Source organism: Eptatretus burgeri, chromosome 1 (genome assembly GCF_056783735.1).
Source record: "Eptatretus burgeri isolate ZD-2024b chromosome 1, Ebu_testis_v1, whole genome shotgun sequence".
Classification (NCBI taxonomy): Eukaryota; Metazoa; Chordata; class Myxini; order Myxiniformes; family Myxinidae; genus Eptatretus; species Eptatretus burgeri.
This window is the reverse complement of record NC_140961.1, coordinates 78,358,703-78,373,550: the sequence shown is the minus strand read 5'-3', so window position 1 is coordinate 78,373,550 and position 14,848 is coordinate 78,358,703.

The following is a 14,848-nucleotide window of genomic DNA, read 5'->3' as shown; positions in this document are numbered from 1 at the left end:
AATGTGCTGTAGTTTCAGGGACGACGTGGGAGCACGAGTTAGGTAGTGGAGGCAGTCAGAAGAATGGCAGTGATCAGTGATGGAATGTGAGTTGAAGAGTGGAAATGTACTTGTTAAGTGAGTGAGGCCATCGGGTCTGTATGTATGGAGCGAATGTGGTATGCATGGTGTGATGAATGATTGGGGGGAGGAGTGACTCCCACCCAAGGGACCCCGGGGTCAGTATAAAGTGAGTTAGTGGGTTAGCGAAATTGAAAAATGGAGGTCGTTTTGCTGTTGGTGGGAGTGTAGGCTCGATACCCATTTGGAGGGGTGCAGGAGCCCTGTTGACGGGCTGGGAGCGTGGCTGCGGAAGGTGAGTATCGCTGAGTGGGTACCCCGGGCACCGGGCTAGTCGGCCACGGTAGGCCAAGGGCCCATGGGGAGCCGGGGCAGTGTACTGTGCACGGGCGACCCTTCAAAAGGGACCCGGGTCGCCAACACGCCACGTGGGCATCGGAGGGGGAGTTGCCAGAGAGGGCACTCCCCGGTGTTTAGGGAGCTGGTAGGCTCGGAGGCATTGTAGTGCCCGGGGGTGCCATCATTGGGGAATCGGCAGAGAGTAGTTCCTGCCAAGGGAACCACGCATCCCAGCCACGAAAACATGCAAGGGCACGAGAGAAAATTGGGGGGACAAGGCCCAAAATTGTGAGGACACCAACACAGGTGACGGGAATCTGGATTGTTAGAACTGATAGTTTAAGCGACAGGCGCTTGTTGAAAGCCCTGGGGTAGTTTAAGGTTAATAATTGTTAGGGTAGATAGGAAGTGAACCCCTCCGCACCATCCATCCCTTCGCTCTCGTTGTGGGCCGCTGGACCCACTTTGGGTAAAGATCGCTGAACTCCGAAGAGGCCATCCTGAGGCTTGAGTTGGGCCTCAACACAGGATGCTAGCTCTCCCTTATTCCCCTCCAGGAAGGGAACGTAGGGGTTGGGAGTAGGCTCGGAGACGATAGGTGAGTCGAACAAGGACAATAAAGGGGGTTAGGAGACGAATTCATAGTGGGGGAAATAAAAGTGAAAATAAAAACCCCCCCAAAAAAGTGGGGGCTAAATTGGGTTTTGACAAATTAAGGTGGGTGTGGACAGGGATCTGATAGGGACGGTTATGAGGTGTGTGTTGGTCCCCATGGGTCAGGAACTATGAACCAGAATGGCACTAAGTTCCTTGACTTTGCAAGAAGTCATGGACTTAGGGTGGCTGGTTCATGGTTTCAGCGCCCACAAGCTCATCGCTGGACTTGGTATTCCAACGCTGGCGGTGTGGCAAAGGAGATTGACCATGTCCTCATTGACGGTCGTTGGAGGATGATCCAGAACTGCAGGGTCTACCGGAGTGCTCAGTTCCTCAATACTGACCACAGGCTTGTTGTAGCAACTCTAAAGCTGCACCTTAAATCCTGGAGAATGGTACCATCCCAGCCGAGGCTGGATGTTGCCAAGCTCAGGGATGAGAGAGTAGCTGAGGAGTTTGCGAACAGGCTGAGTGGACACTTGGGGGGTCTGGGTGCTTTGGGGGTCCTGAAGAGTTGTGGAGCGCCTTCAAGACCACCGTCCTTGATGTTGCCGGTGGATGCCTTGGAGCTCACCGCAGGGCAAAGAAGAATTTTGTCTCTCAAGGGACACTGGATACCATTGACCAGAGTCGCAGGGCCAGACTGAATGGCAGAGCTGAGCTGTTCAGGGAGCTGAGGCGTAAAACTGTACGTGCACTGAGGGTGGACAAGGAGGCCTATGTGCGAGGAATCTGTGAGGGGGTAGAGCATCACCTGTGGACAGGTGATTCTCGTCCCGCTTACAGGGGAATTCACGCATTACGTTCATCCAAGCCCATCCCTCGGAGCACTACAGTTCGAGCAGAGAGTGGGAGGCTCTTGACAGAGGAGTCTGAAGTGAAGGCCCGCTGGGCCGGTTACTTTGAGCGGTTGTACCAGGCTGATCCCCCAACTGTCGAGTTGGACGTCAAGGGTGTTACAATCCCTGTTGCTGACCCTCGAATCAACTGTGGTCCACCTACGCTTGTGGAAACACGGGCTGCGGTGAACCAGTTGAAACGGGGCAAAGCTCCAGGGATCTGTGGCATCCATGCCGAACTTCTCAAGGCTGGTGGAAATGCTGCACTCGTGTCGTTGCATGCAGTTTTGTGCTCTACCTGGAACACAGGCATCATCCCAACTGACTGGAAGAGGGTCCTTGTTGTCCCTCTCTGGAAAGGGAAGGGTGATCGCCAAGACTGCAACAACTACCGAGGGGGTGACGCTGCTCTCAGTGCCGGGCAAGGTCTTTGCTCGGATAATTCTCGATAGGGTTCGCCACCATCTGCTTGAGCACCAGCGTCCAGAGCAGTCAGGCTTTACACCAAAGAGGTCAACGATTGACCGTATCCTTGCACTTCGTGTCCTCACCGAACACAGACGAGAGTTTTGGCAGGGGCTGCTTGCAGCCTATGTTGATCTCTGTAAAGCGTTTGATTCAGTGAATCGGGATGTCCTCTGGAGGATTCTTGGTCTTCGTGGGGTGCCACCAAAACTGATCGATCTGATGTCTGAACTCTACTCTGGTACTGAGAGTGCTGTGAAGTGTGGTGGTACCATCTCTGACTTATTTCCAGTTGTTACTGGAGTTCGTCAGGGATGTGTACTTGCCCCCACACTTTTCAGCACTTGTATGGACTGGATTTTAGGGAGGATGTCGGAGAGATCAAGTTGCGGTGCGTCATTTGGGAATGTCAAGATCTTGGACCTTGACTTTGCAGATGATGCAGTCATCTCTGCGGAGACTTTAGACATCCTCTTGGGGGCCCTCGAGGTGCTGAATGAGGAGTCGGAGCCATTGGGATTACGGGTTTCTTGGGTCAAAACTAAGATCCAGGCTTTCGGTGACATCTTGGATGCTGCTGTCCTGTCTGTGTCTGTTTGTGGTGAGGATGTTGAGGTCGTGGAGAGATTCACTTACCTTGGCAGTGATATTCATGTCTCTGCTGGCTGCGAGTCAGAGGTCAATAGACGTCTGGGTCGGGCCTGGGGAGTCATGGATTCACTGGATCATGGGGTGTGGCGCTGCCGGTACCTGTGCGGGAGGACGAAAGTCCGAGTCTTCAGGTCCTTGGTACTTCCAGTCTTGCTCTATGGGTGCGAGACTTGGACTCTGACCAAGGATCTGAGACGGAGACTTAATTCCTTTGGTACCAGGTCTCTTCGGAGAATCCTTGGCTATCGCTGGTCAGATTTTGTGTCCAACGAGCGGTTGCTGAGAGAGACTCGGATGAGATTTGTTACCTGCATAGTCCGTGAGCGTCAGTTGCGGCTGTATGGACATGTGGCTCGTTTTCCTGACTCTGATCCTGCTCACCAGATTCTCTCAGCGAGGGAGTATCATGAGTGGAGGAGGCCAGTGGGTCGACCACGTGCCTCATGGTTGCAACAGGTTGACCATCATCTCAAGGAGATGGGGATGGGCCTGGCATCTGCCTGGGGGATGGCCAGATGGAGGCCCCTGGAGTACCGGTGGAAAGTGGACGCAGCGACGTGCTGTTCTGGCACATGCTCCCATACCTGACCTGACCTGGACAGGGACAGGCAAAGGCGATAGGTTGGGAGGAAGACAGTAGGGTAGGTCCGAGCCCGCCTTCCGAGTGGCCAGCACCACGCACTCCTCCACCAACCTCCATTTCAAGGCAAGGTGCCGGCCACTTCATCTGCCGGCTGTTTTTGCTGCAAGGCCTGTGCCGGCCTGATCGTCTGCTGGCTGTTACTACAAGGCCTGTGCCGGTCAGCTTCACTGCCGGCTGTTTTCGCGACAGCGGCCTTGCCATGCTTTGTCTGCCTGCCTTTGCCTTGGCCCATGCCTGCTGCCCTCGTTCATCTTCCCCCGTTTTGTTTTGCATTCCCCCCTCCCCCTTGTCATTACTATGTGTGCCAGGATCATCGCGCAAGGTGCAAGGACTGCCCTGTTGGCAGCCGCACACAGAGACTGCATTTGTGCAGCCCGTGCACCGTTTGTGTTCACTGCACCCATTTCAAAGGGGGGAGGCCTTGGACTGCGTATGAGCAGCCGGCTACATTCCCTGTGATCTGCGTGGTTTTATGAGCCAGAGACTGCATGTGAGCAGCCTGGCTCCCTGCTGCTAACTCTTGTTTTCTCCACAGAGTCCATCGATCCTGGGCCATGGTTAGTGTAAATTTATAAGTTGTTAAGTTGTAATTGTACATGAGTGCACCCCCGGCATGTTTGTCTTAGCGCCGGCAATTTATTTTAGTCGTCTGTGTGAGTGGGTTTGTTTAGTTAGTTACTCAGCCCGTAGGTTATTTATTTTGGGGACACGAATACACTGAATGTCGCACTCAGGGATCCAAAGTTAAAACGTATTAGAGGAGAACTACACATGATGGCACACGAAAATTCGACAACTCGGGGTGAGTCTGTAAAAAAGGGAGGGGGTAGTGTTACGGCTGTGGAAATTCGCAATACACCATAAAGGGTCCTTAGATCAGTTATGACGCTAAGTTTATGTGGAGATAGTTCCCCACCGTTGTTGAAAGGAAATTCGTGTGATTCACCGGGCTGCGACTCTTTGAGATAGCCGTTTTTCTTTTTCTATCGTTATTTTGAACAAACCTCCACGAAAGGAACAAGCCGTGTTGAAAACCGTCGAACGAAAATGGGAACCAAAAGAGTTCCCTTTTGGGCGCGCGGATTTTTTCCCGCCTATTTATCTCCGCGCTTGGTGTGAAGGAAAGGGGGAGGGCAGCACGCCGCCGATTGGTGGATGAACAGCATGAGGCGGTCGGGGTGAGGGAACGTCCCTTTTCAGGAACCTTCTCTAAGGGAGGTGGAGCCGAAAACGGGGAGGAGCGAAGGGCGGAGACCCGCGCTATATAAGGCGGACCGCGCACGGGGCTCACTCTTTTTGTCTGGGTCGTCGACGTCTTCGCTCTCTCTGTCGGGGTCGAGTGCTCCCATCTCTTGGTGGCCAGGGTCGAGCTCACTCTCACTCTCTGTGTGGTCGAGGTCAAGTCCTCACTCTCTCTGTCGGGGTCGAGTGCTCCTCTCACTTGGTGGCCAAGGTCGAGCTCTCTCTCTCTCTCTCTCTCTCTCTCTCTCTCTCTCTCTCTCTCTCTCTCTCTCTCTCTCTCTCTCTCTCTCTCTCTCTCTCTCTCGTCCGGAAGCCCTCTCTGCCTCTCCTTCTTCTCGGTGCAGCGCTCTCTCTCTCTCTGTCTCTGTCTCTCTCTCTCTCTCTCTCTCTCTCTCTCTCTCTCTCTCTCTCTCTCTCTCTCTCTCTCTCTCTCTCTCTCTCTCTCTCTCTCTCTCTCTCTCTCCGTCTCTCTCGGTCCTGCGCTTGTGGTCCGGCCAGCGGTCTGTTTGTGGAGACGCGGACGGGAGGCGCAGCAGTGCCGGCTGTCTGGTGGACCTGCGCGTCCGGACAAGGGGTGCCAGAGAGGTTTCGCCGGCCGCGTGGGAGGCCGGAACCAGGCGCGACCACGCTGACGGTCGTGGGAGAGAGACTGGACGACCACTAAAGGGAGGTCTTTTCTTTTGTTTGTGTGTGTGTGTGTGTGGGTGGCGCCGTGTCTGACAAGTAAACCTGTGTAAGTGCCTGTACATTGCTCGTAGTCGGTGGTATTGCTTTCATTGCTTTCTTGCCTGTATCCGTGTTTCATTTTGATTTGCCTTGCTTGTAAATACGTGCATGATTCCTTACTTGTGTTGTGTGTGTAATACGTGTGTGTTATAATAAATGTCCTTGTGTGAAATGTATCCCGTTCGTGGTATCTTTCCCCATTGAAAGTGCCATCTTGAATCATGGAATAAATTAGTAGTGGGTTTTGAACACCCGGGTAAAGAAGAGAATCTGATCCGTCGAGGTCGGCGATAACACCGCTCGGTTATCACTGTACCACGGAACGGACCGCTTAAGCGGTTTGTGTCCTAGACCGACCTGCGGCGAGGTACGATCACCCGGTCGACGACTCGCGCAGGTACTTAGGTAGATCGAATTTGGCGAGCAACCCTATCCTGCGCGGGTGGGCAATTGGCACGATCGTGGTGAGGTTAAACCCCCACCCATGACTGGCTCCTGGCGGTAGTTCCAGGAGGGTCACGACTGAATTGTCCGTCCGGTGGGCGACGCGGTTGCGATTGGAGTTACGCAATCGCTCGCACGCCTAGCGGGCCAGAATTTATAATATATATGAGCAAATACAACTCGTTGCTTCACTGACGGTGCTATTAAGGGTGGGGGGGGGGGAGAAAGAGGGAGGGAGAGGGAGGGGAGGCAGGGAGAAGGAGGGAGGGGAAACTATGAGAGGGTGAAGAAGGGGGGCTAGGGAGAGCGGAAGAGCGAGGGAGGAATGGGGGCTGTTGGTGAGAGCTATGCCTCACCAAACGTTGCCATACACTACGGGAGGGATGGGTGTGAGGAAGAGTGTGAGAGAGAGAGGGAGAGAGAGACAGAGAGACAGATACGTGCATTTTATGAGGCGGGGGGGGGAGTGGGGAGCGATGAGGGGACAGAGAGTGAGTGAGAGAGAGAGCGAGAGAGAGAAGGGGGGGTGAGAGAGAAAGGTGAGGGGAGGAGGGTGGGATCAGTAAAGAGAATGATATATTATGTTTGATGACTGAACACACACACACACACACACACACACACACACACACACACACACACACACACACACACACACACACACACACACACACACACACACACACACACACACACACACACATACAAAGGTGAATACTTTAGAGACCTGGGGCAGGAACATTTAAAACCCCCGCTGGATACCTGGCAAATGTCTGCCTGCATGCATGCATGCTCGTATATGTAGTGACCTTTTCACCCCACCGGTTGACTCACTCCGAATCCGATTCGTTTATGTTGCAGTCCCCTCAACAGAGGGGAAGTGGTGGGGGAGCAGGGAGAGAGCGCAGGGGTGGGAGAGAGAGAGAGGGCATGGTTGGAAAGAGGGAGAGGGGTAGGAGGGAGTGGGTCAGGTTGGGAGGGAGAGAGAATGGTGGATAGGGGTGAGAGAGGCAGAGGGGGTGAGAGAGGCAGTGGAATGAGAGAGAGAGAGGGAGAGGGGAGGTGGAAAGGGATTTCACAGTTGAGACACCCAGTTTAACATCCATCCAAGAGACAGCACACACACACTGATAAATCACCCTGCCTGTGAAACACTGGGATGACAGTTTATAGCTGGGTCAAGATTCAAACCTAGGCAAGACAGCTTCGAGAGAGCATGCGTACCTCGAGGCTTTCCTGCCTTGATGTGGTGATTCATTACTTCAAAACAACTGAAAACATGTTTTACTTATCGTGATCATATAATTTATTTTGCCTTTCCTAACTACAGTATCGAACCGTGGTGCAGCCATTCATTGAAGCTTGAAGAACGTGCACAAAGTGACTTCACCATGCAATTCACAAAATGCTTGAAGAAACTTTAAAAAACGAAACTTTAATTTTTATTTGAAGTTATCTATTCTGAAGTAGCGGGTCATATAACGGAAGAACCTACAAAAAGAGAAACATCGTGTAAAAAAAAAATTCACATTTTCAGTGAGCTAGCCACCGCCTGTTGCTCCGCAGAACACCACATGGCCAATGCACGCGATTGGCCCCTGAACTTTGTTCAAGTCGATCGATATATTCATTGACAGTGCGAATATTGTAGAGCGATCGCCAAGTGGTTTAAGCACTCCAACGAAACAGTTGATAAGAATTGACTCGCTTGGCACACGATTAGCAATCACTGAACCGTCATATTAAACATCCACCTCCCAGAGATGCCCGAAATGTTAAATATGTCCAAATTGGAGAAATGAACACTTTTTCGGAGTCGGAACTGCTGCTAAGTTCGATTCTGGAGCTTAAATTTTGTAGTTCTCCTTAGTTTAAGAGATTCTCGAGGTTATCACGTGTGTGGAAATGAAATAAATCCACAAAAGCTGGCATCTCCGGCGTTTATAAGCATTGTAATGTACCCAGCAATTCGTAGCTACGATGAACAGGTGTCCGTTAATATGAGTGAGGAAAATGAAGAAAAACTTTTCTTGCTAAGAAATCATTGTGGCCTGTTCTAAGTTAAGGCATGGTTGAGCATGCCAAAAGAGGTGGCGACTTCAGGCCCCAGTTAGGTCACCCAGAAAATGCCTTAAGGCCCCATATAGAGCGAGGTGGCTGAGGATCGCCTGATAAAGGATATAATTAAATAAGGCCGTTAATTATCTTCAAAAGGGGGTGTTTTAATGAACCCAAACACCCAATTTTTACCTCCACCACCGAATGTGGAAGGAAGTCATGTTTTAAACCCCGTCTGGCTGTTTCTTTATCTGTTTGTTTGTCAGTTTGTCTGTTTGTTTGTGTGCAGGATATCTCAAAAAGTTATGGATGTTTTCTGATGAAACCTCATGGACACGTTGGGTGTGTGAAAAGCACAAATTGATTCGATTTTGGTGAAGATCGGAATCCGGATGCGATGATTACCTCCGCCATCGAAGATGGAAGGAGGTTCTGTTTTCACTTCTGTCTGTCTGGTTGTTTGTCTATTTGTGTACGGGATATCTCAAAAAGTTTTGGACAGATTCGGATGAAATTTGGTGGATATGCTGGGTGTGTTTAAAGGACAAACTGATTTGATTTTGGTGAAGATCTGTATCTGGATCCAGCTACTAGAATTTCAAAAGTAATTTTTCACCATTGAGAGATTGGGCTAAAAACGATATATATCACAATTTCTCAAAAAGTTGTGGATGGATTCAAATGAATCTTGGTGGACACTTTGGGTGTGTGACGTTGGAAAACTTCATTCAATTTTGGTGAGGATCCGAAAACGGGTCCAGCTCCTATAATTTTTCAAATGATTCTTCACTATTGAGAGATCGTGCCAAAAACGATATATGGCACAATTAGTCCAGGAGCCAAATCTCATACAAGGCCTAGAAATATGAAAAGGTAGCCCATCTAGTACTTATTTGGTTTGACTCTTTTTCCAGCTTGGGACATATCTAAGGAACATATCCAAGCATGTTGTAGTCCTGGATTGTGGTATAAGTAATTTGCTGTGAGGGTGGAAACATACCAGGGGTAGGTTGCAATTTAACTTGTTTTGTGAAAGCAAGTTTTAGGATTTCTAGTGTTTTAGTGTATTTTAGGATGCCAGAAATGGCTAATATATTATCAGTTATTAGCAAAAACTGATTTTACACATTTTCAATGGCTCTACAAAATTTGTTATGTTCAAATCAACTTGAAAACAGGGTTACCAAAGTTATTTTTGGGATATACACACAGATGCGAAACAGTATCAAAATTGGATCCTCTTTTATTTTATCTTCTGAGACATGTGCATAAAAAAGATTCAATGCTATATGAATACAATGTTATTGTTCTTAGTTATTGGATAAGTTTGCATGAATTTTACATATATATATATATATATATATATATATATATATATATATATATATATATATATATATATATATATATATATATGAAACATTTTCAGTTATCCATAGAATGAGAGATTGGAACGTGGAACAGCTCAGGTAGAGGTTTTCAATAAAATCAAAGTCAATCCCATGAGACTCAAGAATTTCTGGTTTTGCTCACAATTATTCATCAGTGTCAGAGTCATCAGTGGAATATGTGGTGTAGTCTGCGGGCCCACGGGGAGGGGCATGATGATGATGCATGATGGGTGTGATGATTGGAGGAGGGGTCGTGGTGGTTATCGTATCTGCAAGGGATATAGGGTGTGCGCGCCGTCTGAGGCGTCGTAGTAATACTGGAGTCGCCCGGCTCGTGAGTGTGCCGAATACGGAATAAAGGGGAGCCGCCGGGCAGAGTACGCCCGCGCTCGCATTTGTACAACACAGCTCGGCTCGACTGTCCTTCCACTCGTGTCTGCCTGCTAAACATCTCCCACTTCAGTACAGTACAGTTGGCGAACGAGGATCTGCGGATCGGCGTGTGTAAGGGCGGCAAATGACCCGGGCGGTTCCAAGCTACGGAGCCAAAGGTCTCGCCGGCGCGTACATGGCAGAGAGTCGGTGCACGCCAAACGTACGCGTGCCCGCCTTCGTCGGAATCGACTTCGGCCACGTCGAGTGGGCAACGTTCGTTCGTTTGGTTCATTTTCCTGTTTGTTTTGTCGAGGATACGCGTTTCGGCTCGAACGCGGCGTTGGACGTCGCGCAAGCTCTGGAGAATGTCCGAGGTCTCGATGGTCGGGGCACAGCAGATGGTCTAGGGGTCATCCCGATGGGCCAGGCACGCACGGCCATGCGCACGGTCTGCGGCGCGGGTCGTGGGCGAACGTGGCAATGCAATCACTCGGACGGATGTCTGAGCTCTCGGGGTCGTCTACGGTGTGTGGGCCGAGGGTCATCGCCCATTGTTACGGTCATAGATGGCGGTGTGCGAGGCGATCCTTCCGTCCCAGGTCGAAACCTGCTTGCAATTGATCCGGAGATGACAAGATCAGTGGCAGGGGGGGGGGGGGAAGTGAGCGAGGCACGGATCGGGTGTCGAATTGAGTCCACTCGTGCTGGCCGCGCATCGCATTCGGCTGTGCCGTGCGAATTCACGTCGGAGGAGCGTCCGGCACGGTTCAGAGATCTGCGAGCAGCCATCCTACGGTTGACCGACATCACATTCGACTCGGCGGTCACGACTGCTTCATCTGTCGAGCAGACATTCACGGATGTCCGCGCCATTGCTGGCCAAGACGTAATGAGTCGCTCCAGCTGGAGCATGGCGGCTAATCCCGAAGGCCACGCGGTGACCGCGCAAGTGCCGCAAGTCGCGCAGCCCGGAGTCCGCGTGATGGCTCAAGTGCTGCAGGGTGCTCGCGCGCCTAGCGGTGCGGGACGAGGGCGCGCACCGCAGCACGGTCGCACCGGGAGCGAAGGGGCACCGCAGCGGGACCCCAGTGACCTGGAGATCAGCCTGCAGCCGGGGCATGACGATGCCGGCGAGCCGGAGCAGGAGCCGGACCCGGCGAGCCGGACCCTTTTGGGTCGGTACGGGTTCAGGTTCGTGCCTCCAGATGTGCCAGTGCTCTCTTCGAGACCTTCGTCGAGTACCGAGGGTGTGGCTCTGGCGGCGGGGGCCGCGTCGATGCAGCGGGAGCCACCGTTCGTTGCTGCCTGCGGCGATGATGTGCGCTCCAGGAGCGGCGAGAGCCGTATCAGCTCTCGCGATGAGTTCCCGCGCTTCGTTCGCAATGAGTTCCCGCGCTTCGGCAGGGTTCGTGAGGCAATGCGCATTGGTGTTGTTCAGGCAGCTTCAACAGGTGGCGGTGAGCCCGTGGCGCTAGAGGGAGTCGCGATTCGCAACATCAAGTCGGCAACCAAGAAAAGGACTCGTGATGTGGGTTGTGGGTTGTTGTTCATGGCATATGTGCTTTTCCTTGCTCTAGTGATGCAGTTTAACGTTGTTGAAATAAATGCCAGCAGTTCTCATGTGAAAGTGGATTTGGCGGGGATCAGTCAATGGAGTTGGTGTTATGATCAATGTGATGTGGGGGCGAATAAAGAAGCTGTTTCTTGGCCTCCAGTTGCCCCAGGCCGCAGCTAATTGCTTTGTCATGTGCTGGGATTTTATCAAAAAAGCGCGCTGTACGGAAAAATGAGTTTGCAATACTTCGAATAATGTTCGTAGTGATTTATAACGAGCCTATGATTGCAGTGTGGTTTAAGTGGAGTTGCTCCCGTCTAGCGGCCGTGTGGGTCTCGGAGATCGACTCGGAACCAAGACTGGTGCCCTGGTCGGCGTTACCCCCACCTCTGGTTGCAAGCGCAGCTCTCTGTGTTCGCTCAAGGCCGTTTGGACGGGCGTTGGCGTCTCAACTGATTGTGGTGCGTGAGTTGTTTTGGCGCATTAGATGCATGCAGCCAGCGGCGCTGTTCAGTGCCCCCGGCCAAGGTCGATCAGGGCTGGCGCCGCGGCTTCCAGATAGCGGGCTGCCGGCCTCGGGATGTTTATCTACGTCGGGTCTGCCTGGGGGGAGTGGGCCAGAGGCGTTTGATGGGGCCGGGGGAGGTTGGCTCGAAAGGTCGTCACGACCTTGGGGAGGGGCATGTCGGCATGGGCTGCCTGGGGGCGTTTTTGCTGCGTAGTGCTGCTGTGCTTCTCGTTTTGCTGCTCCACTCGCTCGCATCGACACATTATATGATGTGGTGTGCTATTATACTTCGCTATTTTTCATTTTATTTTCATGATTGTTATACCGAAGTCCTTATAATGCTTCTTATATTGGTGGTCATTTAATAATCATACTTTTAGGAGGGAGGAGTGTGGTGTAGTCTGCGGGCCCACGGGGAGGGGCATGATGATGATGCATGATGGGCGTGATGATTGGAGGAGTGGTCGTGGTGGTTATCGTATCTGCAAGGGATATAGGGTGTGTGCGCCGTCTGAGGCGTCGTAGTAATACTGGAGTCGCCCGGCTCGTGAGTGTGCCGAATACGGAATAAAGGGGAGCCGCCGGGCAGAGTACGCCCGCGCTCGCATTTGTACAACACAGCTCGGCTCGACTGTCCTTCCACTCGTGTCTGCCTGCTAAGCATCTCCCACTTCAGTACAGTACAGAATATACTTGGGTTTGGATGTTTTCACATTGTTCATCGGCCATACAAAAACAAACTTCTGTACAGATTAAGCCATTTGCTTTGCATCGGCGCAAGTCATTCCGCCTACATACAGACTTTTTGCATTTGCATGAAATGAGCTCGAGAACGGCAGTTGGTGCAGGTGCTTTTGACACGAGAAGTGGTTTTAGTATGGCACTGACAAGCTCCCAACCGTGTCCAGCAGGTGATGGCAAGTTCTGAATGGCACAGAGTGATTTCTTCCATATATATGCTTGAAAATTGGCCCTCTCAATATGATGCCCAAGACTGTTTGATGTTGGTGGCAAGTTCTCATTTTGTTTCTGCTTTTGGCAGAATAGGAAATATTTAGTATCATCAGCTGCACTGAAACCATTTTTGAAATACAGTGCACAAACCAACTTTTCACATGAAGCTTGACACAATGAAGACAGATTGAGATTCTCTCCAAGTAGAGACAAACATATTGTTGATGTTCATCAGATGCCTTGAGCAAATTAAATCCTTTTTTTCTTGCCAATTCCAGAGAAGGCACTGGTGCTGTCACATCCAGTCAATGCGTGGAATCCAGGAAGAGCAGCACACATGGATGGACCAAGATGATTTGCTATTGTATGTATTGGCAAGTAGCGTAGCTTGTTCGTTTGGTTCATTTGGTTTTGGTTCGTTTGGTTCACTGAACCACAGTTCAGGACAATACATGGATGAAAAGAAGTAGGCACTTAATACTGCCACATCTGTATCTGGTGATTGTATAACCACTCCATCATGATCCTGAGAGGCATGAAAGGCATGCAACATCATGCGTGTATCTGCCTCTTCATGATCAGAGTGCAGCTCATCTAGACATTCAGAATGACCTAATGTGAGCCTTACAACCCTCAGTGGATCACAGAATCCTCCAGCAAGAACAATTAACTTGTCTAGTGGTAATGTAGTAGTACATGTGTTGGTCCACCTCTCACAAAGAAAATTTATAAGGTTGGCCTTATTGACAGGATTGCTCATGAATTTGTTCCACTGGGTTGGTATTGGAGTGTTTTCTCCAGCAATTTTTATTTTCAATGATGAGGATGATCCCCGTTTCAAACGTGTCTGCTCTTTGATCGAATCCTTCTTATCATATCGGTCAAAGATCATGTCAATTCGATTGCAGTCATTTTGGTTCAGTGCTTTTGTAAATGCTTCCCAATATTTATCTGCCAAAGCACCGAATGTTGTCACTCCAACAACCTTGATCATTTTCACCATTGCCACGGCATCTATTACAAATGCAGTCATTTGTGGTGGCTCTGAAATGGGTAATCTTTGAAACTTCTCTGTGTCTGTCTCTAGTAACTCCAGTAATGCACTCTTGGTGTTTGCTCGGAGAGTTCCATCGGAATGGGCCAAAGCAAATGGAACAGCTGACAGTTCATATGTCAGGACATCTCTCGGATCTACATCTCTAGATTTTGCTGCTACGACTAATCGTCCCAAAAGCTGTCTGACTGCATTGAGAACTTGTATCTTTTCTTCTCTTGTCTTCGTTTTTGTCTTCTGCACTAAGTTAGCAAATGTTTTCAATTTCAACTGTGGTACTGGGTCCCAGAAGCTTTTAGAATGACTGTTTAGTCGTTCTTCAACAAAGTTTTCCATGTGACTTTTACCAAGGTCGACCGCATGAATTAGATTATATGCAAGGTCTTTTGGCGTAACAACACCTGTACCAATATTCAGAAGTGGTAAAACTTCACTGTCGGTGTCTTGTGTTAGAAAGAAAGGATTTGTCATCAGTTCTGATGTAAACACAGAGACCAGTTTCTGCACATCGGCTTCATCTCTGCTCATGCGATTCTGTGAAGATTCCTTGTGGGTTCCAATCTGGTCACTATCCCGTAAACCACACATTTCTTTTGTGGCTGTTGTGATGGCTGCTTTCTCGTGACTTGTCAGGAACCATCTTTCCAGAGCACCAGGTTTATAGGTGATACCAATGATTCCTCCGTGCTTCCAATGATCTCTCATGAGCAGTCTGTTTTCATGTAAAAGTGCCAGTATAGCCAAAATTAGGTGGCCTTTCAGGAGAAGGTGGTGGCTCATGAGAGGGACTTCTCGATAGGTTTCACTGTATTAGCAATACATTTTACAGATTATCATAAACATAATATAAAAAGAGGATATAACATCATTGCAATATATATTAGAGG